The sequence below is a fragment of the Tachyglossus aculeatus genome, chromosome 9 (assembly GCF_015852505.1).
Source record: "Tachyglossus aculeatus isolate mTacAcu1 chromosome 9, mTacAcu1.pri, whole genome shotgun sequence".
Classification (NCBI taxonomy): Eukaryota; Metazoa; Chordata; class Mammalia; order Monotremata; family Tachyglossidae; genus Tachyglossus; species Tachyglossus aculeatus.
Genome location: NC_052074.1, coordinates 51,979,073 through 52,006,508, shown reverse-complemented (window position 1 = coordinate 52,006,508; position 27,436 = coordinate 51,979,073). Strand labels below are relative to the sequence as shown.

General features: G+C 42.9%; 1 protein-coding gene across 1 annotated transcript in view; it reads left to right on the top strand.

The window, feature by feature from the left end:
- The first annotated feature begins 2,245 nt into the window (after positions 1-2,245).
- Positions 2,246-27,436, top strand: part of LOC119932140 (sodium channel protein type 9 subunit alpha-like) — a 100,179-nt gene continuing 74,988 nt past the window's right edge. Inside the window, exon 1 of the mRNA XM_038751037.1 lies at positions 2,246-2,343. The gene's annotated coding sequence lies outside the window, so the exon portion shown is untranslated. The remainder of the gene's footprint in view (positions 2,344-27,436) is intronic.

Sequence of the window (27,436 nt, the reverse complement as noted above, 5' to 3'; positions counted from 1 at the left end):
TCCCCAGTGCTTAGAACAGTGCTTGGCACATGGTAAGCGCTTAACAAATAGCAACATTATTATTATTATGGGTTCTAATCCTGACTCCGCCACTTGTCTGCTGGGCGACTTTGGGCAAGTCACTTCACTGGGCCTCAGTGACCCCGTCTATAAAATGGGGGTGAAGACTGTGAGCCCCACGTGGGACAACTTAGTCACCTTGTATCCCTCCCCAGTGCTTAGAACAGTGCTTGGCACATGGTAAGCGCTTAACAAATAGCAACATTATTATTATTATGGGTTCTAATCCTGACTCCGCCACTTGTCTGCTGGGTGACTCTGGGCAAGTCACTTCACTTCTCTGGGCCTCAGTGACCTTATCTGTAAAATGGGGAGGAAGACTGTGAGCCCCACGTGGGACAACTTAATTACCTTATATCCCTTCCCAGCGCTTAGAACAGTGCTTGGCACATAGTAAGTGCTTAACAAATAGCAACATTATTATTATGATGGGTTCTAATCCTGACTCCGCCACTTGTCTGCTGGGTGACTTTGGGTAAGTCATTTCACTACTCTGGGCCTCAGTGACCTCGTCTGTAAAATGGGGAGGAAGACTGGGAGCCCCACGTGGGACAACTTAATCACCTTGTATCCCTCCCCAGCGCTTGGAACAGTGCTTCGCACATAGTAAGCGCTGTACAAATACCATCATTATTTATTTAGGGGCAGGCACCGCTCTCCCTCCCTCCGATGCCCCTCCTTGTCGATGCCCAGGAGCCGCTCCCTTTCCCGGGCGGGAAGAGCAGGGACAGGACTGATGCCTCCCCACCCCAGCTGGGCCTGGAGCCTCCCACTTTGGGCCACGTCCCCGGCGGGAGAATTCCCAACCGAGAGGGCGAATTCCCTCTCCCTCTTCTTCTCCTCCTCCTCTCCTCTCCCTCTCCGGCGGCCACACACCGGCCACGGGCCCTACTGCCCGCTCGGAAACCGCGGCTTCAGAGGCAGGGAACTCAGCCTGCCTTCCCACTTCCAGATCCCGGCGGGATGGCAGGGTTTTCCCGTTCCCCCCCTCCCCCTCCCCCGGCTCTGGACCGCGACTGAGGGGGAGATGCTGCCGGAGCTGTGGGACCCGGCCACCCCTCGGGACAGGGAAAAGAGGAGGGGAGAGGGGAGGAAAAAGGAGGGGAGGAGGGAGAAAGGGAGGGGGAAGGAGAAAAGGGAGGGGAGAAGGGGAAAAGGGAGAGGGAAGGGAGAAAGGGAGCGGAGAAGGGGAAAGGGGAAGGGAGAAAGGGAGGGGAGGGAGGGAGGGGAGAAGGAGAAGAAGGAGGGGGAGAAGGGAGAAAGGGAGGAGAGAAAGGAAAAGGGAGGGGAGGGGGAAAAGGGAAGGGAGAAAGGGAGGGGAGGGAAGAGAGGGAGGGAAGAGAGGGAGGGTAGAAGGGAGGGGAGAAGGGAGAAAGGGAGGAGAGATGGGAAAAGGGAGGGGAGGGGGGAGAAGGGAAAAGGGGGGGAGGAGGGAGAAAGGAAAAGGGAGGGGAGGGGGGAGAAGGGAAAAGGGGGGGAGGGGGGAGAAGGGAAAAGGGGGGAGGGGGGAGAAGGGAAAAGGGGGGAGGAGGGAGAAGGGAAAAGGGGGGGAGGAGGGAGAAGGGAAAAGGGGGGGAGAAGGGAAAAGGGAGGGAGGGAGGGAGAAGGGAAAAGGGGGGGAGGAGGGAGAAGGGAAAGGGGGGAGAGAGGGAAGGGAGAAGGGAGAAAGGGAGGGGAGAAGGGAAAAGGGAGGGGAGAGGGGAAAAGGGAGGGGAGAGGGGAAAAGGGAGGGGAGAGGGGAAAAGGGAGGGGAGAGGGGAAAAGGGAAGGGAGAAAGTGAGGGGAGAAGACAAAGGAGGGATGAAGGGAGAGGGAGGGAATAATAATTATGTTTTTTGTTAAACGCTTACTATATGCCAAGCACCGTTCTACGCGCTGGGGTAGATACAAGGTACTCAGGTTGTTCCACGTCGGGTTCACAGTCTTCATCCCCATTTTACAGATGAGGTAACTTAGGCACTCCTCCTCCCCCTCTTCTCCTCCTCCTCTCCTCCTCCTCTCCCTCTTCTCCTCCTCCTCCTCTCCCCCTCCTCCTCCTCTCCTCCTCCTCCCCTCCTCCTCCTTTCTCCTCCTCCTCCTCCAGATCAGCAGAGCGCAGTTCCGCGGGCCACCCACCGCCGCTTACGGACATTTTCTGCCGCAGGAAACCTCCGGCTGCGGGAGCCTTGGGGCGGAGAGAGCAGGCAGGCAGGCAGAAGGACGGGAGGAAGGAAAGCGGGCCCTCTCCGGGGGACCCATTCCTGCAGGTGGCCGTGGAGGGAATGAGCTGCGGGCATGGGACAAGTAAGTGACTTTCCTCTTGCTTCCCTGGTTAGGGTGGGGTCTGCTCCCGGCTACGGACCCTGTCAACACCTCCTTCTGTCTCCCTCCACCACCCCCGGGTACCTGTTCCTGGCGGGGAGGGGGGCGGACAGAACAGCAAGGAATCTTTAGAAGTGGGAAAGGAGAAGCAGAAATCAGTCGTCTCATGGAGACCGGCCTCCTCCAGTTCCCTGTCTCCCCGGGGAGAAGGTGTGGCCCAAAGCATCTTTCCCAGATGGAAAGCCGGGGGAATCCAGGTCTCCTCCTAGCAGCTCCAAGCCATCGAGGTAAAGGAGAGGCCCACCAACTACACCCGGTTGTAGCCCATGCACACCTGATTTTTTAAAAAGAAAACAGGGATGCTCAGCCCATCCCCAGGTGTCCATGAATGATCCTGCCTTCCATCCATTCTGTAAACCGAGGGACAAACCGGGGATGGTGGGGAGGGAGAGCAAGAAGGGGCAGCCTTGAGTGTTGGGGGCAGTGAAAGGAGGCGGAAAAGAGAGCAGGGGAAGGAAAAGGCCAATCCTTCTGTCAGCTCCAGTGGCAGAAGTAGCGTCCCAGATTCCCTTCAGGCGGAGATTCCCTTCACTTGTTGACTTGTTCACTTTGCCCGTCATTCCTCCTGGAGAGAGAAAAACAAAGTCACCTCCTGGATTTACAATTGCAATCTATTTATTCCGGGAGTTCTTCCCATTAACCTCAAATTCTGTAAGAATAATGGTATTAATTGAGCACTTACTGAGTGTCGTGAACTGTACCGAACGTTTGGGAAGTAAAACAGTAATACAAGGAATTTACATCTTAGTGAAACTGTATGCTGAAGAAGGCTAAGTGTGGCTACTGGCATCCTCAGGAAATGAAATTAAGCCGCAGTGCAAACCCTGGCCCCCTTCTCTGTTCTCCTTGGTCCCTCCCACTCTGGGAGGAATCCCCTTTGGACTCATCCCTCCTTCCCAATATCGGGCTTTGAAACGTCAGTATTAGGGGGCAGGAGATAGGAAAGCAGGTTTAACGTTTGGTTCCTATCACTCCCAAGCTTTTTCAGGTGGGAAGAGAGCTAGGGAGGGCTTACAGAAGGGGGGGCTGAACCATTCATTCATTCAATCATATTAACTGAACCTGTACTGTGTGCAGAGCACTGTACTGAGCGCTTGGGAGAGTACAATACAACAATAGAGAGACATATTCTCCGCCCACAACGAGCTTACACTCTGGGGGTGGGTGGAGACTGACATTAATATAAAAAATAAATTATAGATATGTATATAAGTGCTGTGGGGCTGGGAGAGTGGGGAGAAACAAAAACAAGGGGAGCAACTCAGGGCGGCTAAAGCTGTTGTGAACTAGGACATAATTCTGTCTCTCCCTGCCCACCTTCCCTATCATTCATTCGTTCAATCGTATTTATTGAGCGCTTACTGTGTGCAGAGCACTGTACTAAGCACTTGGGAAGTACAAGTTGGCAACATATAGAGGCGGTCCATACCCAACAGCGGGCTTACAGTCTAGAAGGGGGAGACAGACAACAAAACAAAACATATAAACCAAATAAATAGAATAAATATGTACAAATAAAATAAATAAATAAAGTAATAAATGAATACAAACGTATATACATATATACAGGTGCTGTGGGGAGGGGAAGGAGGTAAGGAGGGGGAGGGGGAGGAGGGGGAGAGAAAGGAGGGGGGCTCAGTCTTAATTCCCATTTTACAGATGAGATAACTGAGGCACAGAAATTAGTGATGGCATTGGTTAAGCACTTACTGTGTGCAAAGCACTGTTCTAAACGCTGGGGAGGTTACAAGGTGATCAGGTTGTCCTTCGGGGGTCTCACGGTTTTAATTCCCATTTTACAGATGAGGTCACTGAGGCCCAGTGAAGTGACTTGCCCACAGTCATACAGCTGACAGTTGGCAGAGTCGGAGTTCTCTGTATCCTTGTGGTTTGGTGTAGCATTATAACTCCATCCCTCAGCAAAACTGCCTTCCTGCAGGAAACCCACTCCCTTTTTCTAGTTGCAAAAAGCCCTGGGGTTTCCACATGACCACAGGGACAAGTAGATGGCTTTGGAAATAGGAACAAAGGAAATCTAAGGACTCCTCACTGGAAGGAACCAATTGGGAAACCCCCTTTAGAGTGAGTCGGGGCTCCTCTCAGGAGACTGCTGTAGAAGCGTGACAGTTTGACCGTTCTCAATCAAATATGAAATTCAGGAAGAAAGCCTGCTCAATGGGCCTGAGCCAAGAGCAAAACAGACCGAATGGGCATTAATGAAATTCAGGGCAAGCCCTTTCCTGGTTTTAAGCACTGGAAGTCTGGTAACCATGGAGAGTGGCTAGAGCAAGGGCCTGAGAGTCAGAAGGACCTCGGTTCTAATGCCAGCTCCCGTTACTTGTCTCCTGGGTGACTTTGGACAAATCACTTAACTTCTCTGTGCCTCAGTTCCCTCATCTGTAAAATGGGGATTATGAATGTGAGCTCCATTTGGGACAGGGATGTATCCAACCTGGTTAGCTTGTATATACCCCAGTGCTTAGTTCAGTGCCTGGCACATATTAAGCATTTAACAAATACCACAAAAAAAAACCCAAACCCTAACCATATACTTCTACCACCAAGTTCAAAGAGGCTTTGCCAAGCACAATGGCTTTTTTTTTTGTCGGGGTGGGAGTGGAGTTGCTTCATTCATCCAATTGTATTTACTGAACACTTACTGTGTGCCAAACACAGTACTAAGTGCGTGAGCTTGTTGTGGGCCGGTAATGTGTCTGTTGTTGTATTGTACTCTCCCAAGTGCTTAGTACAGTGCTTTGCACAGAGTAAGCACTCAATAAATGATTGAGTGAATGAATGAACAATAAACAGTGACATTCCCTGCCCACAAGGAGCTTACAGTCTAGACAGGGTGAGGGGTGGGGGGAGACAGACATCAATACAAATAAATTAAATTACGATATGTACATAAGTGCTGTGGGGTTGGGAGGGGAGAAGAGCAAATGGAGTAAGGTAGGACAATGCAGAGGGCAGTGGGAGATGAGGAAAAGTGGGGCTTAGTTTGGGAAGGCCTCTTGGAGGAGATGTGCCTTCAATGAGGCTTTGAAGTCTGGGGAAGGTAATTGTCAGATTTTGAGGAGGGCGTTCCAGGCCAGAAGCAGGTTGTGGTCTAGGGGTCGGAAGGGAGACAGGTGAGATGGAGGCACAGTGAGAAGGTTAGCACTAAAGGAGTGAAGTGTGTTGTTGGCTGGGTTGCAGAAGGAGAGAAGGGAGATGAGGTAGGAGGAGGTAAGGTGAGTGAATGCTTTCAAGCCAGTATTGAGTTTTTGTTTGATACGCAGGTGAATGGTCAGCCACTGAGTGAGGTGAGGTGGGTGAGTGATGAGTATGCTATATCCCTGCGTAGTCCTCAACTGTCCACAAAGAGCACTATGCAAAGAGACACTAAAATCAGTGAATCAGTGATATTTATTGAGCACTTACTGTGTACAGAGAAACAGCGTGGCCTAGCGCTCAATAAATGCCATCATTATATAGCACGGGCCTGGGAGACAGAGGACCTGGGTTCTAATTCTGGCTCTACCACTACCTGCTCTGTGACCTTAGGCAAGGCATTTAACTTCTGTGTGCCTCAGTTCCCTTATCTGCACAGTGACGGTTCAACACCCGCTCTCCCTCCCACTTAGACATTGAGTCCCAGGTGGGACCTGATTTTCTTGAATCTACCCGAGCACTTAGTATAGTTTTGGTACATACTGCATAAAAATACCACAATTATTATTATTTTTACAGAGAATTACAATAGCCACTTGGGAAAGTGCAACACAATAAATTTGGTCTCATGTAAATTCCATCCAGAAGTTCTTTCTTCAATCTAACCACAATCCTTCCTCTTGCTGCAATTTAAGCCCATTCCCTCTTATTGGTTACTCAGTGGAGATGGAAATCAGATAGTAAACATCTTTTAGAGAAAAGAAAATGGAATTAAACAGATCATTTCAGGGCAAAAAGACACTGAAATGCAAACAGACTGGAAAATTGTTGGAAAGGATGGCCAGGTCTGTTGTTGATCTCTAAATCCTTTCACCTATGTGCTTTTCTTTCTCCCCTGCCCCTCAGTCATGATGCCAAGAAAGGGGTAGACCTTCCTGGCAGTCAGAGAAAGGGGTGAGTAAAATTAAATTCGGGACCTGCAGTCTGAACAACAGTGCTGCTTTATTTTCTCGCCGTAACGCTTCTCACTTCTTCCCGACTAGCTTCAACTAAAACGATGATTCGATTCGAGAGTTCTGATGGATTTAGTTTTAGTTTTAGAAATAATGAAGCCAGTTGCTTATTCAGCAAGGAGTGCTCATGTGGTTGATTGCACTAGTCTAGACTAAACAAGGGTAATTTTACATTTTGTGGGAGGCTTTCAGGAGATAGAACAAAGCATTACCTTTAGCATTCAGGCCAATATGCTTTAGTGAAGAGAAGATAAATAGCTAGAAAATCAATTACACCTTTTTAGGAGTTAGGTTACTTTACAAGCAAGAAATGAAACTGGATTTTTTTTTTAACCTGTGTCAACAAAGAAGAATGTTTCAAAGGAAAGCAACAAGAGGGCATTTTATCTGTCTAAAGAAAAATACTGTAAAATCTAGGCCATCCTCACAGTGTTGTTTAGTGATCACTGCAGTGCTAAATACTTGTTTTTTTTGGGGGGCACTGGGGAAAGTATATTCCCTCTTTGGCAAAAAAAGTACTGAAAACAGGATTTTTAAGGGTTTGCAGTTTTAAAGTGTTCAAAATCTAGTAGCTCGTTCTTTCTGTTGTATAGATTAATAAAGTAGTATCAGTGAGAAAAATCCCACTGTTTCATATCTGAATATTGGAGAATATTTAAACTCATTGGTGCCAGTACTCTGTAGTGTTTATCTTCTCAGCGTAAGTCTTGAGGACAACTCTGCCAGGAATCAATAATATTTATCGAAAAACTACTGTGGACAGGGCATAACACTCTTTGCTTATAAGAGTACAAAAGAGGCCAGATAATAATAATAACAATAATGATGGTATTTGTTATGTGCCAAGCACTGTTCTAAGCCCTGGGGTTGATACAGAGTATTCAAGTTGTCCCACGTGGGGCTCACAGTTTTAATCCCCATTTTCCAGATGAGGTAATTTAGGCAGAGAGAAGTTAAGTAGCTTGCCCAGGGTCACATAGCAGACAAGTGGAGGAGACGGGATTAGCACCCATATCCTCTGACTCCCAAACCCGTGCTCTTTCCACTAGGCCACGCTGCACCTGGTTTACAATCTAATGAGGGAGACAAGATGGGCAACAACCAATTTGCATAGTAGAAGAAGTGCTTAGATAGTGAAGTTAAAGTGCTATGGGAAGGTGTGATGCAAAAGAACTGAGATAGTTGAATGATGTGATCTGGGAAGGTCTTCTGGAAGAGTTAGGATATCAGAAGGATTTTGAGGATGGAGAGAACGTAGACTAGCCGACTAGTCTACGTGGGGTGTGTGGAGGAAGGAGGAAGGACAAGAGGCCAGAGGTTAGAGGTGGAAGAGGTGAGAATGTGGTGAAAAGTTAGTTTGGGTGAATGGAGAGTGTGATCTGGGGAGCAGTAGGAGACAAGTGAATAAATAGGTTAGAGGGAAAAAAGTAATGAAATGTTCTAAAGCATTATCCCTCATCTTTAAAATGGGGATTCAATACCTGTTCTCCCTCCTACTTACAGTGTGAGTCCCATGTGGGGCCTGGTGATCTACCTCAGTTGTTAGTACAGTGCTTGGCCCATAGTAACCACTTAACAAATGCCACAATTATTATTGATTGTAAACTATTAACTTAATGGCTTTCCTGAATAATTTTTTTTTTTTTTACTCCCGGCGAATGCTTAAAAGGCCAAGAGAACATATTTTTCTCATCTGCCCTCCATTTCAGGTTTAATTGAGTATCAGCAACTCACCAGACATGTAGAGAGCACAGAATTAGATCTGAGTACCATTACTATTAGATAATTAGATATGAGTACCAGTACTACATTACCATTACTTCATGTTTATAGTTTAAGAATTTGGTAAGTTGATCCTGTTTGGAGTTTCCAGTTGGTTTCTTTAGTGTATAGATCGCTCCATTTTTTTTAAGTGCTTACTCTGTGCCAGGCACTGTACTCAGCGCTGGGGTAGGTACAATCTAATTAAGTTGGACACAAGTCCATGTTCTGCATGGGACACACAGTCTTAATCCCCATTTTGCAGATGAAGTAAATGAGGCACAGAGAAATAAAGTGACTTGCCCAGGTTCACAAAGCAGCCTAGTAGCAGAGCTGGCATTAGAACCCAGGTCCTTCTGACTCCCAGGACCATGCTTTACCTCGAGGCCATGCTGTTTCTCAGTGAAGCTTAATGAAGCTTTTTCTCTAGTAGGAGTGGTCTGTAAAAAACAGATACTTCAATAAGTTCTTTTGAGCACATTTTGTGGATGATGGTGCATTGGTGACTTGTATACTGGAACTCAAAGTAAGGGGTGGATTTTACCAAACAAAGGTGAGGAAATCAAGTTGCAATTCCTTCTTCCCCAATCTAATCCGCACTCCACCCCTAGTTTGCTATGTGACCTTGGACAAAGCAGCTAACTGCTCTAAGCCTCATCTGTAAAATACTCTCCCTTCCCTTAGTCTGTAAGATTTTTGCTGGACAGGGACTGTGTCTGATTGGATTGTCTTGTATTTACCCCAGAGTTTAGCACAGTGCTTGACACATAGTAAGCATTTAATAAATACCGCAGTTGTTTATTAAGGTCTACCTGAAGTTTCTTTGGGCTAAAAGTGAGTTAGGTTACCTCCCTTCAGCAATACCAATAACATGCTTAAGCACAGTACATTAATTGTTGTTCATGTCACGCTGCTAGAATGATACAGTCCCGTCTAACATAACATCCTGTTTGCTCTGTCACAGAGAATGGTGAATATAAAACTTTATAAAATCCTGATATTTTCTCAGTATTTCCCCAACGTTTGTTGGATTCTTTCTTCCAAACACAGCTTAGTTTTAAGTATACCCAAAACTGTCATTTGGAAATATCGACCCCGCCTCTGCCAAAAAAGAATATTTGCCATATCACTATCCTAGCTGCCACGTACATAAATACTCTGCTTTACAGTATCCTCGTTTTCCCCTCCTCTTTCTTCTTCATGCCCTGCTCCCTCTCAAGTCCATCTCATATACAGAAGTCATCCTCCAGGCACTTAAATATAATTCCAGCCCAACCTAATTCCATGACCAGTTGGACAACTAGGGCAAGCAGCTAGTTTCAGAAAACCTGATGAGTTTAAAAATATGTACACTTAAAATATTATTTTGGATTTGTGGTAGATACTGGTTACAACATGGCTTGAAGGCATGTCTTTAGTGTCTACATTCAAATTTATCAGGGCCATTTTCTCATTAACAGGAACTTATTTGCTACAAAAATCACTTGTCTTTCACTATCAGACTGTGAATTACATGTGGGGAAATTTGCAGCAATTAATCTCATTTTTAGAATCTTAGTCTCTAAATGAAATGTGCTTTAGAAACTCAGTTTTGAAGGAAATGGTTAACGTTTTTAGAGTTCTAAATTTTGAAGGAAGTCTTTTCTTATGAGGTCTTCCCTGCCACTGAGTATGCTCCACTAAATTATTTATCCCTTCTAAGGACTGAATAGCACTTAAAAATTATTCAAAGGGTGTACCTCCCATTGGGGATGGGGAAGAGGAAATGGTGGCTCTACTTAAAAAAGTTTCATTTTTTATTTTGCTTGAAATAGTAAAAAAAATTTCCATTTGAAAGGGAGCAATCCCCTGATCATTTGCTTTTCAATTCTTCCATGTCCTGGGTTCACCACCTTTATGGATAACGTGAAGCAACTGTGCTTTTTCAGCAGAGACACATTCTGCATTAATAGCCCTTTCAGCGTCTGCCGGGAAGTTGTTTTTGTAGAGATTGATATTTGCTCCTTTCTTCTAGGGAAAAGCTTTACAAATAGCCAGGCTGAAATCGTTCAAGTGAAAATCTGAGTTTATGATGTCGTCCATTGGCAAATAAGGCAGTATGAAACCTGGATTTATGAATTTAACCTGTTATCTGACTGTTTCCTTCAGAGGTTTTTCAGCTTGGCCCTTCAAATGAGTTCTTTCATGAAGGCATGCTAAATTCAAAAGAACACATGAAATGCCCTTCATTAAGCAGTCTGTGAGACCACTGAATATGAAAACTAATTGTTAACCCTCTTAGCAAAGAATCCCGCTATCTTGTGTCTCCTCAACCTCAACAGTTAAAAGCCTAGCTGTGTTAAATCTGTCTCTCATTTTGAGTTAGAATTTCAGTTTGGGATTTTCTGTTCATTGTAATCTATCATGGATATTTATTAAGCGCATACTGTGTGCAGACCACTGTACTATAGGTGCTGTCTTGGGATAGTACAATACAGCAGAGTTAGTAGACACGTTCCCCGCCCACAAAGAGTTTACAAGAAAAATGCCAATGTTAGGTTCATGAAGCAGTTTAATAGGCAGCAGCAATTCTTTATTCAGTGGCGCTGCTTTCATATTAGGTGAGTACATCAACCCAAGAACATTTTTTTTTTAACTTCATTCCTTCACTTTCCCACCCACCCTCATAATTGGTTATGCCAATTGCCCCTTTCAGGTACAATTTACTCAGAAGTTCACTCATACATTTTGTTTGCAATCCTCTATCATCCTAACTGAATCAAGTATAATAATAATAATAATAGTGGTATTTCTAAAGTGCTAAATTGAATCAAGCATAGTATAGTGGTATCTGTTAAGTGCTAAATATATATCAAACAGTCTAACAAGTGCTGGGGTAAATACTAGGTAAGACGCAGGATGTCTAATTGGAAAGAACATAGGTCTGCGAGACAGAGGACCTGGGTTCTAATCCTGGTTCCACCAATTGCCTGTTGGGTGACTTGGAGCAAATCATTTAACTTCTCTGTGCCCTCAGTTTCCTCATCTGTATAATGGGAATTAAGTACCTGTTCCCCTCCTATTTAGGCTGTCAATGCCACATAGGACAGGGACTCTGAATTCAATCTGATTAACTTGTATCTACCCAAGTGCTTAGTAAAGAGTTTGGCACAAAATAAACACTTAACAAGTACCGCAATTATTATTATTAATATTAATATAATTAGGTTTGACACACCATTGTGATGGTTATCTTAGTGTAACCCCGACTGCAGGATGAGTTGTACTGCTACACTATCTCATCTGGGTGAGAATGGTGATGGGAGGAAATCCCTATCGAGTTTGCGGTGACTATCTGCCTTTTGGAAGGGTATAAATTTTGGCCTACAGTATCTGAAATATTATATCTGAAATATTTCTCTTTTCTCAGTTGGGTACTATCAGTTGGATTCTGAAATCATAGAATACATATTCCTTCTGCATGTCTGGCATTGGGAATCCATTATGATCTTATTTAATCATTGATCTCCAGCTTGTTCAAGTAGTAACTTAAGGAATTCCCATTCCTTTCCTGGAATTCTTAATTGGAAGACTTTTTTAATGCAACATTCCAGGAACTCCTGCTAATTGCGGTAACCAACTCCTGCAAGGTAATCTATCTTACTGTTTTATAAGCCAGATGATGAAAATGCTAAAGATATGAACAGATTTTTCCTCATTAAATTCATCTTTGGACAAAGAAGACAAAGAACAGCCACTCTTTGGCATGCACAATTTATGTTGTTCTCTAGGATTGTTTTTATGGTATTTAAGTGCTTACTATGTGTCAAACACTGTTCTAAGAGCTGTTGTTCTTCTTTGGCTGTCATTACCGAGGGAACACTATTCTGTGAACTGTGCATGTTCTTAATGATATGAATATTGCTGACACAGCAAGTGACTCCAGGTATTGCCAGGAAGTAGTTTGCTTACAGCTTTGGGGCACACACTTGCTACAGCTGAAGATAAGTTTGTGAGCCCCACATGGGACACCTTGGTCACCTTGCATCTACCCCAGTGCTTAGGACAGTGCTTGGCACATAGTAAGCACGTAACAAATACCATAATTATTATTATTATATAATGAGTCAACTAGGGTGTGCACAGTCCTTAGAAACTATTTAATCCTCAAAATGTCATAAAAAGGGTTTCAAACTCCTGGTTGGTAGGGTTACTATAGTTGATAGTTCAGTGACACGTTAAACTTTTCTCCTTTCAGTAGGATGCAGTGATATTCACTATCAAAAAAAGCTGGTGCAGAACCAGTTGAGCCACCCATTAACCTATTTCCCTCCTCCTACTTTTCCAGTGTCCTCTTCCCCCAGGACAGAGAGGTGGAGTGAGGAGCAGAAGGAGAAGGAGGGCTAGTAACTCAGCTACCACCACTTGTCCAGCCTGTTACTCACTCTACGCTCACTCTGGGTGGGTGTGAGTCAATCAATCAATAATATTTACTCAGTGTCCAGTGTGTGCAGAGCACTGCATCCAGGGCTTGAGAGAGTACAGGAGACAAAGGAGATACAATCCCTGCCTACAATAATAATAATAATAATGACATTTATTAAGCGCTTACAATGTGCAAAGCACTGTTCTAAGTGCTGGGGAGGTAACAAGGTGATCAGGTTGTCCCACGGGGGGCTCACAGTCTTAATCCCCATTTCACAGATGAGGGAACTGAAGCTCAGAGAAGTGGCTTGCTCAAGGTCACACAGCGGACAAGTGGAGGAAGCAGAATTCGAACCCATGATCTCTGACTCCCAAGCCTGTGATATTTCCACTGAGCCATGCTGCTTCTCTATACAATGTTCAGTTTAATCCTGTGTTATTTACTCCTTATCCATTCCTCCTCCTGTACCCTTTCCGAATCCTCTTTCTTCCCTGTGGATGGCTAACTGATCTTTATCATGTTTTGTCCCAGTGCACACCTAGAACAGAAGGCTCTTGGATTTTACTGGATAAATAGGATTAGGAGAACTCTAAAGGGAGGGTGTGGAATTCCCGTGTTTACATCATTATGTCTAATTCAGGATATCTATAATAATTGAATTAGAATAATTTAAAATTTGTAAAATTAAATTAAGCTTCCACTGGGCACTAGAATCTGAACAGTAGAGTGGGATATGTACAACTCATTATCCCATTATAAGGAATTTCATTCCTGTGTGTAATTTTTTTACTTAGTCTAATCAGGTGTGGGGGCGTAGTTTTTTTTTTTTAATCTATAGAAACAAAAAAACAAAATCGCAGAATGCTTTTTATGGCTTTCTTGTCCCAGTTTTGTTTACATTCCCCTATTATTTTTAATAATTTGAAATCTTAATATCCTTATGTAATGAAACTTTACATTGTGTAATCTGTCTAAGATGTATAATGGCCAAAAATAACACTGTTTTCACTCTGTCCATTTTTGAATACTTAGATAATTAAATAGAGATGTATCATTTACATAATGCTGGAGTAAGAGTTTTTCATAACCCTGAAGGGATAATGATTCTTTAAGGAAATTAACGATGAAGAAAAGCCATCCTTTGTCAATCAATGTTGACTTTAGCTTTCCCAGTGAAGATCATACCTGTGTTTTACACAATACCCTATTTGCTACTATCTTATTAACCTCCAAACAGTCCTAAATAAAAGTAACTAATTTGCTCATATGGCACAATAATTCATTTTTTTTCTAGATTGGTGTCTCTCTCTTAAAGCTTCTTCGGCATTTTTGAAGGTCCTTTCCTGACAAGACTAGTCTCTTTTCACTTGCAACATCTGAATAAAGAGGAGATTTGTAGTGGGACGCTATTGTCAGTAAGAGCCAGAGAGAATCCAAAAGGGGGAAAGAAATTCAAGTGGTTAGTCAGATCAATATTTATCAATAAATTATGTCTCATTTGTACACTGGGAAGTGAAGAATGATGTCCCAGAAAGAGAAGCCCTAATCCTTCTAGGACAGAGTATTTCATCTTCGTTTAGAAATATTTATGTGTATACTAAAGCTCATCTGCTCATATTGTACTCTCTCAAGCACTTAGTACAGTTCTCTGCACATCAAAAGCCCTCAATAAATACCACTGATGATGATGATAATATGGGTATTAGTGTTTAATTTGGTAGGGTTGGCAAAGCCTTTTCTTTTTTCTTGAGTGGTCAAGTATATGCTAATATAAGATGAGCTCATTCATTCATTCATTCAATCGTATTTATTGAGCACTTACTGTGTTCAGAGCACTGTACTAAGCGCTTAGGAAGTACAAGTTGGCAACATATAGACAGTCCCTACCCAACAGCGGGCTCACAGTCTAGGAGGGGGAGACAGACAACAAAACAAAACATGTTAGCAAAATGAAATGTGCGGAGGGAGGGCATTCCAGGCCAGGGGGAGGACATGAGACTTCCTGACTCCCAGTTCTGTGTCATCTGCTCTTCATTTTTCATCTTTGCTTTACTTGTAACCTGTTTCAACTGCTCATTGGTGAGCCTTTGTGCTCAAGTGGAAAGAGTAGGGGGTCTGTGAGTCTGGAAGCTTGAATTCTGGTCCTTATAGTCCCCCTGGCCTGCTGTGTGGCCTTGATCAGGTCTGGGGGTGAGAGGGAGGGTTGTGATTGCTCTGCTTCTCACTCATGGTGTTTAGCTTAGCTTCGACCAGCTGTTGCACTGAACCTGTTCAAACCTCAGGCCCTGAATTCCTAAACAGGCTCTGAACTAAAATGAGGGTCTCATTAAATGGATTAGCCCTAATAATAATGGAATTTGTTAAGCGCTTACTATGTGTGGAACACTGTTCTAAGCACTGGGGGGAATATAAGGTGATCAGGTTGTCCCACGTGGGGCTCACAGTCTTAATCTCCATTTTACAGATGAGGTAACTGAAACGCAGAGAAGTGGCTTGCTCAAGGTCACACAGCGGACAAGTGGAGGAGCCGGGATTCGAACCCATGATCTCTGACTCCCAAGCCTGTGCTCTCTCCACTGAGCCACGCTGCTTCCCTAAAGATTAAGTGGTTAATAGCATAAAAGTAGTTTACATTTATTCATTAATGCAGTAAATTGAGGTTATCTATTTGTAGGTACAGAGAATCTGAAGATCAAGTATAACTGAAAAAGCTTTTTGTACATAGCACTAAGTAAATATGGGGTTTGGATTTAAAGCTTATTTAAATTTTTGTTGTGTATATTCCTATAATGGATGCACAGTGGTTATGGCACTTGTAGTTAGGTATTTTATCAATATTTTCCCCCTATTTTGTAATTTTGATATTCTTTCAGTTTATATGGGTGATTCCAGTCCTTCGTACTGCCAACTTCGGAATAAGTAGGCATGCATTAAGGTGTTCAATCAGCTTTTCTCCTCCTACCTAACCTCACTGATCTCCCACTAAAATCCAGCCTGCACACTTTGCTCCTCTAATGCTTACTGTAGCTCAATCAATTAATCTGTCAATCAGTGATAGTAATCAGTTGATGTTATTTAGTGAGCACTTTACTCTGCAGTGCATTCATTCATTCAATCACATTTATTGAGTGCTTACTATGTGCAGAGCACTGTACTAAGCACCTGGGAGAGTACAATTTAACAATAAACAGACACGTTCTCTGCCTACAACGAGTTTACACTGTAGTAAGGACTTGGGAAAGTACAGTACGATAGAGTTGGTAGACACAATCCCTGCCCACAAGGAGCTCACCATGTAGAGGGGAAGGTGGATGTTAAAATAAATTACAGAAAGGGGAAATGGCAGAGTATAAGGATATATATAACATAAATGCTATGGGGCTGAGGGTGGGTGATATCAAATAATTACGCGGTGGGTAGGAAAAATGAGGGCTTAGTCAGGATAGGCCTCTCTCCTCTCTCACCTCTCTTATCCTTGATCACACAGTAATAATAATAATAATGATGGTATTTGTTATGAGCTTACTATCTGCCAAGCACTGTTCTAAGCACTGGGGGAGATACAAGGTAATCAGGTTGTCCCACGTGGGGCTCACAGCCCCATTTTACAGATGAAGAAACTGAGGCACTGAGAGGATAAGTGATTTTCCCAAAGTCACACAGCTGACAAGTGACAGATCCAGAATTAGAACCCATGACCTCCGACTCCCAAGCTCATGCTCTTTCCACTGAGCCACGCTGCATCCTCCCTCCTGCATGGAACTCCCTCCCTCTTTATATCAGACAGTCCACAACTCTCTCCTTCTTCAAAGATGTACTGAAATCATGTCTCCTCCAAGAAGTCCTCAGGGACTAACCTCCCAATTCCCCATCCTCTTCTCCATCCCTTTGATGTGACACACTTGAGGGTATTCCCTTTAAGCACTTTGACATTCACTCCAGCCCAGTAGCACTTATGTACCTATTCGTCTAGCTCTTCTGCTGCCTTTATGCAACTTTTTAATGTCTGTCTCCCCAATAGATTGTAAACTCCGAGGGCAGGGATCATATCTAACCAACCCTATTCTATTGTGCTTAGTACAGTGCTCTGAACAGTCATTCAGTTGTATTTATTAAGCGCTTACTGTGTGCAGAGCACTGTACTAAGCATTTGGGAGACTACAGTATGACAGTAAACAGATACATTTCCTGCCCTTAACGAGCTTATGGTAAGCACCCAGTAAATACCGATGATTGATTGTTTTATTTTCTTGTAAATCGGTGCATTGTATAATTTGGGAGGAACGGAATCACTGGTTCCAGTAGCAGATAGTCATTTGCTCCTAGTCAGTCAGTCACATTTATTGTGTGTTTACAGTGTACTAAGTGCAGTGTACGCTGTACTAAGCGCTTTGGAAAATACAGTATAGCAGAGTTGGTAGACATGTTCCCTGCCCACAAGGAACTTATAGTCTATAGTCTAGTGTGTGTGTTTATAAGTAATTTAACCCAGCAAATGCTAGACAAATACAGCACTCTTTTAAAGGTACTTCTGTACATGTATTTTCACAGTTGACTATTTTAAAAGCATCAGATTGTTCTGACACTACTGATATGTGATTACAGTAAAATGTTTGGATGCTGTCAGAATACCTTTTTAAGGACAATGAACAGACCTCACTAGCTCTGTGTAGACTTCATAACCTCACAATACGAAGCAAGTTACAAATATAATTAAACTCTTTAACTATATTAGTGCTTTCCTTTTATACGTATTTACCAAGTATTAGGGATGGCTTCCATCCGATGCATATCTGGGTAAAAGCCACACTTTCTTAGCACAAAGTGCTGATGGTAAACTATCAGAAAGAACCTCTATTAAGAGGCCACCCAGTAGATGGAAACAACTACTTTGCTGTAGACTGGTGAGTGGGTCTCTAGAACTAGTTTCAATATTGCTGTTCTTTCAATCCTATTTCCATGGCTAATTAGTAGTGCTTTTACCAGTGGATCATAATGGAAACATCAAAGGTCCAGGAAGCCAAGTGTTCAGAAATCAAGCTTTTTATATTTCTTCTGTAAAATTTGTCTGTAACTATGAAACCTGTCTGGCCAAAAAGGACAGTGCATTTCTGGAAACACTGTGAGCCTTTGGTGAACAATACATAAAACCGCCTCAGAGGTGGTGAAGGATCCAAGCAAGCAAAGGGAGATTTCTGGTGGAGCCCTACCCAATATGATCAACAAATGGGTCATAGAGGGGGCCCTCTGCCCTCCCCCCGTACCCTGCCAGCAGGAAAGATAGATGATTCAACCAGGGAATTCTCCATCAGACCTGCTTTCTATAACCACAAAGTCAGGAAATGTAATCAGAGGATTTTGTCTGCCAGAGCAAGAGCTCACTCATAATGGGTGAGTAACTGTGACTTCGGCAATAGCATCCATTAGACAAAATGATTAAATATACATCAGTCATTTGGCATGAGAGTCATGAAGTTATTGCAGTAAAATGTCATTATATGCTCCACATCTTCTGGTTGGAAAAGAAACACTGTATTTTCACCTTTTGACGTTTATCATCCCTGAGTCCTTTAAACCTGGCAGCAGGAAACCATTATCCCGTGACAAGATTTTATTTACTTTGTGGTTTTTTTTCTTTTTCCTGGTTCTGAATTTGTAAACTGATTGTGTGATGAGTAAAGTATAAGAGAAATGCTTTGAATATAAATAAACATTACATTTTGAAGTAAAGATTGGAATTTAACAATATATTTATATAATAGGGTGTCTATGTAATAGTTTTGCCTTTATATGGATAAAGTGTTAATCCTCTTGTTAAACTGTACAGTTGAGTTGGCTCATTTCTCAGCTGGAAATATTTCTTTTCTAAATTATGGAATGTACAACATCAAATGGCTGCATAACTTTTATTCTTAGGATAAGTCAGGGGAAAAAACACGTATTCCTGAAGTATATTTTAAAAATCTCTTTAAAGATATGAAGTAAAATCTAGGAAACACATGCATGGAAAAAAATGCTGTTAGAAACAGTTGCTTCTTGGGATTGGGGTGATTTAATGATATAACATTTAACTAGCAACATGGCCCCTTGTGGAAGTGGACAGTGTCTACCAACTCTGTTATCATGTACTCCCACAAGGGCTTAGTAGAGTACTCTGCACACAGTAAGTGCTTAATAAATATGTTTGATTGATTAATTGGAAACAACATGGGCCAGGGGAGTCAAAGGACCTGGGTTCTAATCCTATTTCTACCATTACTTTGCTGTGTGACCGTGGACAAGTCATGTAACTTCTCTGTGTCGTAGTTTATTCAACTGTAAAATGGGGATTCAGTAATTATTCATTCAATTGTATTTATTGAGCGCTTACTGTATGCAGAGCACTATATTAAGTGCTTGGGAAGCACAAATTGGCAATTCTGCTTCCTATTAAACTGGAAGCCCCATGTGGCATGGGGACTGTGTCCAATGGGCCTGAGTGTCTGGAGTTCTGGGTTCTATTTCCAACTCTGCCACTTCCCCCCACTTTGTGTCCTTGGGCAAATCATTTAACTTCTCTGTGCCTCAGTTCCCTCATCTGCAAAACAGGGATACAATACCTGTTCTCCCTCCTACTTAAACTGTGAACCCCATGTGGGACCTGATTTTCTCGTACCTCAGGGTTTAGTACAGTGCTTGGCATATAGTCAGCACAGAACAAATACCCAGGCTTCAGTTTTTCTACTTGGCTTGTAAACATCTGGTTACAGTATTGTGATGTGAAGAAGGTCTTTTATCCAGGTTCTGTACTTTTATTTCTTTCTGGAATGCTCACTGGCATGTGAGGTATTGCTGTAAGATACTCTTTCTGTGCTTTTGTGAGTGCTTCTTGCAGTTCCAGTTAACATGGTTCCATTTCACATTATTGCCAGAACAGATATCATTGAAAAATGGTGAGTTTCTAGTCATGGGCCTTTAGTAAGTTTCCATTCCTGTAGGGGTGAAGCATGATCAGATATCTCTGTGGTCCCTTGGGTGGCTGATGTGGATGCTGTCTGTTGCCCAGGTAGCTGCTGCCTTATGCTTAGACAAACAGGTGGTAGAATTTTATTGAGCTTGTCCAAAATATCTCACGTTCAATAGGAAAAAAAAAGTCACCGATACCAGTGTCTGTAACCCAGGTGTTACACAGGTAGACTCAATTCTGCCAGAATGTATGTTTTTACCCTGCACTTTGGCTAACATGCAAACTGTTGCATGTTCTACAGCATGAGTCTGGATAGTGACATGCTGTTGGAAACAGCTGTTTGCACGTGAGTGGTATTGGGAACAGTGAGTACATCATAAATTTTACCTAAAGTTGGGGTTTTGCAAGAACACAGTGCTGTGTTATAGGAAAAGTAGGTGAACTTAAAAAAAATCCTGGGAAAACATCCATAATAAATGGCATTACCAGGACAGGTCAGTGGTTTATCCAACCCAGGATACTGTCTTACAGGAAAACAGTGTGGTCTAAGGGGAAGAGCCCAGGCCTGGGAGACAGGTGACATGGGTTCTCATCCCATCTCCACCTTTAGCACGTCATTTCTGTGTGCCTCAGTTTCCTCACATGTAAAATAGAGATCATACCCGCTCTTTCCTCCAAGACTGTGAGCTCCATATGGGATAGAAACTGTATGACCTGATTATCATATATATATATATATCCCATTGTTTAGTACAGTGCTTGGCACATAGTATGTGCTTAAAAATTACCACAGTGCTCTCCTCGACATCCATCCAAATGGTTAGGGATGTACCAACAGACCTAATGTTCCCTCTCTATTCCTAGCTTTTCCATATTTAAGGTTTGTGCCCGTTGTTGGGTAGGTTCCGTCTCTATGTGTTGCCGACTTGTACTTCCCAAGCGCTTAGTATAGTGCTCTGCACGCAGTAAGCGCTCAATAAATATGATTGAATGAATGAATGAATAAGGTATTAGAGAATTGTTCTTTGTGGAAATTATCCAAACCTGTCTTGAAACTGATTCCTTTCAGACTGCGCAACCTTCTGTGGCATATATTTCTAGACTGTGAGCCTGTTGTTGGGTAGGGACCGCCTCTATATGTTGCCAACTTGTACTTCCCAAGCGCTTAGTACAGTGCTGTGCACACAGTAAGCGCTCAATAAATATGAATGAATGAATGAATGAATATATTTATCTTTGTCTTGAGCCTGCCACCTTAAGCTTCAGTGGGTGCCTTGCTGAGCCTATTGGTTCGAATTTGTTAAACTACAATTCTGTGTCTGCTTTGCCGCAGCCTACATGACTTTGTAAACTTTCTCCTTATGTCCTCTCAGCGGTCATCCTTCCAAATTGAAGAATCCTAATCTTTTCAGCCTATCCCCATGCGAAAACATCCATCCACCTAAGCTTCTTATAATATTTTCCAAGTCTTTTCTGTCTTTTCTAAGAACTGGGGACTAGAACTGCACCCAGTATTTCATGTGGATGTAATTTTTTTATAGTATTTAAGCGCTTTACTATGTGTCGAGCACTGCTCTAAGCCCTGGGGTAGATACAAGATTATCAGGTTGGACATAGCCCCTGTCCCATATAGGGTTCGCAGTCTAAGTAGGCGGGAGGAGGATTTAAATCCCATTTTGCAGATGAGGTAACTGAGGCACAGAGACGTGAAGTGACTTGCCCATGGTCACACAGCAGACAAGTGGCAGAGTCAGGATTAGAACCCAATACTTCTTGCTCCCAGGCCCGCACCCTATCCACTAGGCCATGCTGCTTCCCCTAATTATTCTTTTTCTTTTCTTTTCTAAACCCTCCTGATGATGTCTAGCGCTTTCTTGACAATTTTTACAGCCGCCACACATTGAGACAATGATTTGAAGTATTCCAGAATACGAGAAGTCTGTGTTTTTATCATTTATCCTGTAAATTGAAGACGTCCCATGTGCTCTGAGTAGAGAGTTATAAGACTCTAGCTAGTTTCAGTCTTTTCACTTGCTATCCGTCCTTGTAGCTTGCAGTGCAATATTTTTAAAATTGTTCTCGGCAGTACACTGTGCTTTTACTATTGGGATTTAAAATTATACACTAAACTTCAAGCATGAGAAGATATCTGTGATCGTTAGAAACATCCGAAGCAAAATTTCAAAATCTTCTGTAGCTCCTCAGACGTTTGTTGCTTTTGAGAGACTAGTCAGGATCAAAATGACAAAGCTCGTTTCATCAAGGAAATCTCCTTGTATTTGTTCAGCAACAACTTATTTCACTTAATTCCTCTTCCAACTAACAATAACAATGATAACGCTGGTATCTGTTTAGCATTTAATATATGCCAAGCACTGTACTAAGTACCTGGGGTAGGTTGAAGATAATCAGGTTGGACACAGTTCCTGTCCCTCATTGGGTTCATCGTCTAAGCGGAATGGAGAAGAATTATTGAATTCCTATTTTACAGATGAGGCAACTGAGGCACAGAGAAGTTAAGAGACTTTTCCAAGGCCTCACAGCAGGTAAATGACAGAGCCAGGATTAAAAAACTCAGGACTTCTCTTTCCACTAGGTCACTCTGCTCCTCTTGCTTCTGTGCAACTCTCCAAAAGAATCAAAAATATTAAAAAAAAAAGAAGTGGGATGGTCTAATGTGCCATTTTATTGAACACCATCAGACACAACAGTTTGTGTAAGCAGAATCAATAGTCAATAATATATTCTGACTACTCTATTTGCTTCAGTTGTGCTTTCCCAAGTGTCTAGTGTAGCACATTACTATCAGCGGTACTTAGTAAATAAAATGACCCATACTAGTAGTAGAGAGTACAGGGCAGGGATCCAAGAGACAATGTTCAAAAACAATCTTCTTTCACATGAACGTTAAAGGATTTTTGGAGGAGAAAAAAAGGGTTGTGAAAGAGCACTGGAAAACTAAATGGTGTACAAATTCAAGGCGTTATTATTTAACCCATCTAATGAGGAGGCCTTTCATGTGCCCATTTTGCTTTGGTATAAAGTATTGACATCATCAATATTAGGGTTTATCCTGGTGCTATGCTCTGAAAAGAGAGAGAGAGAAAGAGAGTGTGTGTGTGTGTGTGTGTGTGTGTGTGTGTGTGTGTGTATGTGTGTGGGTGGGTGGATGGGTGTGTGGGTGTGCGTGCGTGCATGCGCTCACACATGTAGAGGTCTGCGTGGGGATGACATATCAATTCCAGCTCTGTGCCGAGATGGGTTTGCCATCTTAAAACGCATCTTGAAATAGAGGTCACAAGACCCTGGGTTACTAGGATTCTGAAGAATTGTATGTGTGAGATGGAGATGCAAAGATCATAACACACCCAATATGGTTAAGCAAGCATTTGATTTTATAATACTACCGCTACAGGGATGCAAGAGGGATTCGTTAGGATAATTGCAGTCAATCCGTATACACCTAGGAGAATGTCATAAATAGCTAGATATAAAATGCTAGGTATAAAGGAAGAATAATACCATAGCAGCGTTCTTCTGGGTTGAGGAATCAATCAATCAATTAATCATATGTATTGAGCGCTTACTGTGTGCAGAGTACTGTACTAAGCGCTTGGGAAGTACAAGTTGGCAACATATAGAGACAGTCCCTACCCAACAGTGGGCTCACAGTCTAAAAGGGGGAAACAGAGAACAAAACCAAACATACTAATAAAATAAAATAAATAGAATAGATATGTACAAGTAAAATAAATAAATAAATAGAGTAATAAATATGTACAAACATATATACTTATATATAGGTGCTGTGGGGAAGGGAAGGAGGTAAGATGGGGGGATGGAGAGGGGAACGAGGGGAAGAGGAAGGAAGGGGCTCAGTCTGGGAAGGCCTGGAAACATCAGGAAGCATCAGGTTTTCAAGTGGACCTTCTATTCTCACACTGTTTTGGGTTGCCTGGCATCAGCTGCAGCATTTCCAGACACAAAACTGAGGCTCGACTTCCTAGATCTTTCAACAATCTTCCTACCCCTTTTTTAAACGGTATTTGTTAAGTGCTTGCTATGAGCAAGGCACTATTCTAAGCACAGAGGTAGATACAAAATAATGAGGTTGGACACAGTCCATATCTGTCATGGGGCTTACAGTCTTAATCTCCATTTTACGGATGAAGTGACTGAGGCAAGGAGAAGTTAATTGACTTGCCCAAGGCCACACAGCAGGTAAATGGTGGAGCCAGGATTAGAATCCAGGTTCTTCGGACTCCCAGGCCTGTGCTTTAATTGCTAGGCCACACTGTTCCCTGGGCCCATGTAATTGTCTTCAGGACTGCTAAGTGCTTTTGTGTAAGTCCACAAACTCAAAGTGTTATGGAAATTGTGTGTTGGGACCCCAGGGTGCGTGGTCAGCACTCAGGCACAACACACCATATTCCTCTGGTTAACCCTAGATTTTCCTCCTCGAAAATGATGTTTGTGCATGACGCTGATGCCTAAATACACAGTGTTTCAGTATCACAGAAACTGAGGAGATGCCAATATGTTTTGAATGAATAATAATAATAATAATATTAATAATAATAAAGGTGGTATTTATTAAGCACTTACTATGTGCCAAGAACTGTTCTAAGCACTGGGAGGGTGGGAATGCAAGGTGATCAAGTTTGTCCCACGTGGGGCTCACAGTCTTAGTCCTCATTTTACAGATGAGGGAACTGAGGCCCAGAGAAGTTAAGTGACTTGCCCAAGGTCACACAGCTGATGCATCATGGGATTCGAACCCATGATCTCTGACTCCCAAGCCCGTGCTCTTTCCACTGAGCCACACTGGTAAAAGGACTCCCCTAACAAATTTTCATGGAAACAGTGCACTTCAGAGGTGGCTGGTGGAAGAGGTACAGAGATGTTCTGAAGACCATTGTCAAAACATACTCCACTGACACGAGTGCTTGGAAATTTACAGGGACTCTTAGCATCAGCTCTGCTATTAATTGATTCCATTGTTTTGAGAACACACTGGTACAACTAATAAGAAATACCCTGGTGGAGGTCAATTCTGAAGACTGACAAACAACCAGTGACGATCTTCATTTGTATTGTCTGCAGTCGGCTGTATGTCTCATATCTGGGCCACTCAGCACACTCTAACACACTTGGCTGAGGCTAATCTGTTGCTTTTGATGGGGAGCTGTATGGCTAGTGGATAGAGAACGGGCCTGGAACTCAGAAAGTCGTGGATTCTAATCCCGGCTCCACCCCTTGTCTGCTGTTTGACCTTGGGCAAATAATTTCACTTCTCTGGGCCTCAGTTACCTTATCTGTAAAATGGGGATTGAGACTTTGAGCCCCATGTGGGACACGGACTGTGTCCAACCCAATTTGCTTGTATCCACCCCAGTGATTAGTACAATGCCTGGCACCTAATAAGCGCTTAACAAATAGCACAATCTGTTTGATGGGACACTCCATTACTGTCATATTACTGCATATATGTATATATGGTTGTACATATTTATTACTCTATTTTACTTGTACATATCTATCCTATTTATTTTATTTTGTTAGTATGTTTGGTTTTGTTCTCTCTCTCCCCCTTTTAGACTGTGAGCCCACTGTTGGGTAGGGACTGTCTCTATATGTTGCCAATTTGTACTTCCCAAGTGCTTAGTACAGTGCTCTGCACATAGTAAGACATAGTAAGCGCTCAATAAATACGATTGATGATGATGATGATGATGTCATCATCCTCTTAGGGACAAAGCATCCAAAAGGTGGTGTGGGAAGCTTTGTGTGGGGGGAGTCTTTCGATAAGGAAAGACAACTGAGGAATGTTTCATGTCCCAGAAAAAATGAAAGCAGCAGCATTAAGACCACAACATGGTAGTCATACATCTGCTTAAAGGATTTATGATGCCATCAGCAAGCTTACTCCCTGATAGCATTATTATTAAATATTTATTAAGCACCCACAGGAAGCTCGAGACCAGAGATTGTTTTCTACTTTTATTGTATACTTCTGAGCGTGCGACTGCACACAATAGGTGTTCAGTGAAAATTGATGCTTGACTGACTCACAGGCTACTTGGCACTGTATTTGGTGCTAAGTGTGTCTGGATACCCAGAAATGGTCATCAAGATTCATTATTAATAATAATAATCATTATTATTATTATGGTATTTGTTAAGCACGTGGCTCAGTGAAAAAGAGCATGGGCTTTGGAGTCAGAGGTCATGGGTTCAAATCCCAGCTCCACCAACTGTCAGCTGTGTGACTTTGGGCAAGTCACTTAACTTCTCTGGGCCTCAGCTACCTCATCTGTAAAACGGGGATTAAGACTGTGAGCCCCCTGTGGGACAAACTGATCATCTTGTAACCTCCCCAGTGCTTAGAACAGTGCTTTGCACATAGTAAGCACTTAATAAATGCCATCATTATGTGCCAAGCACTGTTCTAAGCGCTGGAGTAGATGCAGAGTAATCAGGTTGCCCCACATGGGGCTCACAGTCTTCATCTCCATTTTACAGGTGAGGTAACTGAGGCACAGAGAAGTGGCTTGCCCAAGGTCACACAGCAGACAAATGGCAGTGTGGGGATTAGAACCCATGTCTCTAGCTGCCAAGCCTGTACTCTTGCCATTAGGACATGCTGCTTCTCAACTACATGCAAATATGGTAGGTGAGGTTGTAATTGAGACCAGCTTCCAAGTCAAAAGACAGGCAGTCAGGCTTTGAAAGAGGTCCAGTATTATTCAGTCCCCTTAACTCTGTCTGGCTTAATAAGGGTGCAAGGAGAAACCTGAAAGCAGGTGTTAGAATACTACATTTCCAGTCATCTGGGACTCTCTTTCCAGCTGAACAGATCATTATCAAAAACCCGAGAGACCGTCGTACTGGCGATGTTGTTTTTCAGTGGCTGTGATCCAAGAGCGCCCACCACAGCAAGATGTCGAATTTATGGGCTATTAGCAGGTTCAGCACAGCACCGCGTTCTGGCCGTCGGCCTGAGGAGGACTGAAATCACGTGCCTACACTCAGCTCGTAGAGCCAGGGCTGAAAGATCAGCTAGAGATTTCTGACCAACAAGACACTGTGATAAAGGGAAAACGGAATTCCTGAATGCCCACTGGGAGTCTAGCTAAAACACGTGGTGCAAAAGTAGCATTGAGTCGCAATCTCAGCTACCTCACCTCTGACCCCAAGCCCACATCCTGCCTCTGGCCTAAATGCTCTCCCTCCTCAAATCTGACAGACAGATCAGGTCTTCCTTTGCTTTCCTCTCTTATTCAAAAAGCCTTGCCTTTTCTTCTGTTAAAGATAGCTAGGTTTTCCTTCAAACAGCTCATCCAGTGACATTTTTAAGTTAAATTTTTTTCGGGGCTGGAGGGGGGCAGGCTAGAAGACAGTTTCCGTCATTTTGTACCAACTGTACCAAAGGTGTTAAAATCAAGCAAGCAAGCAATAAATAGAATTGATCGAGCACTTACTGGGTGTAGAGTATTGTAATAAGCACTTGGAAGATACAGTATTGCAGATTTGGTAGACATGTGTCATGCCCACAAGGAGCTTACAGTCTAGAGGGAAAGTTTTGTTCTCCAAAAATGAATAGAAGTTTATTGTGCTCTAACCAAAGGTGTCCTCAAAGTTTGTGTTTTCCAATACTATTTATGTAAGATTTTGGCTATGGTTTTCCCCTGGTCACAGAATGAAACTGTAAGGAAATGATGTCATATGATATCAAAA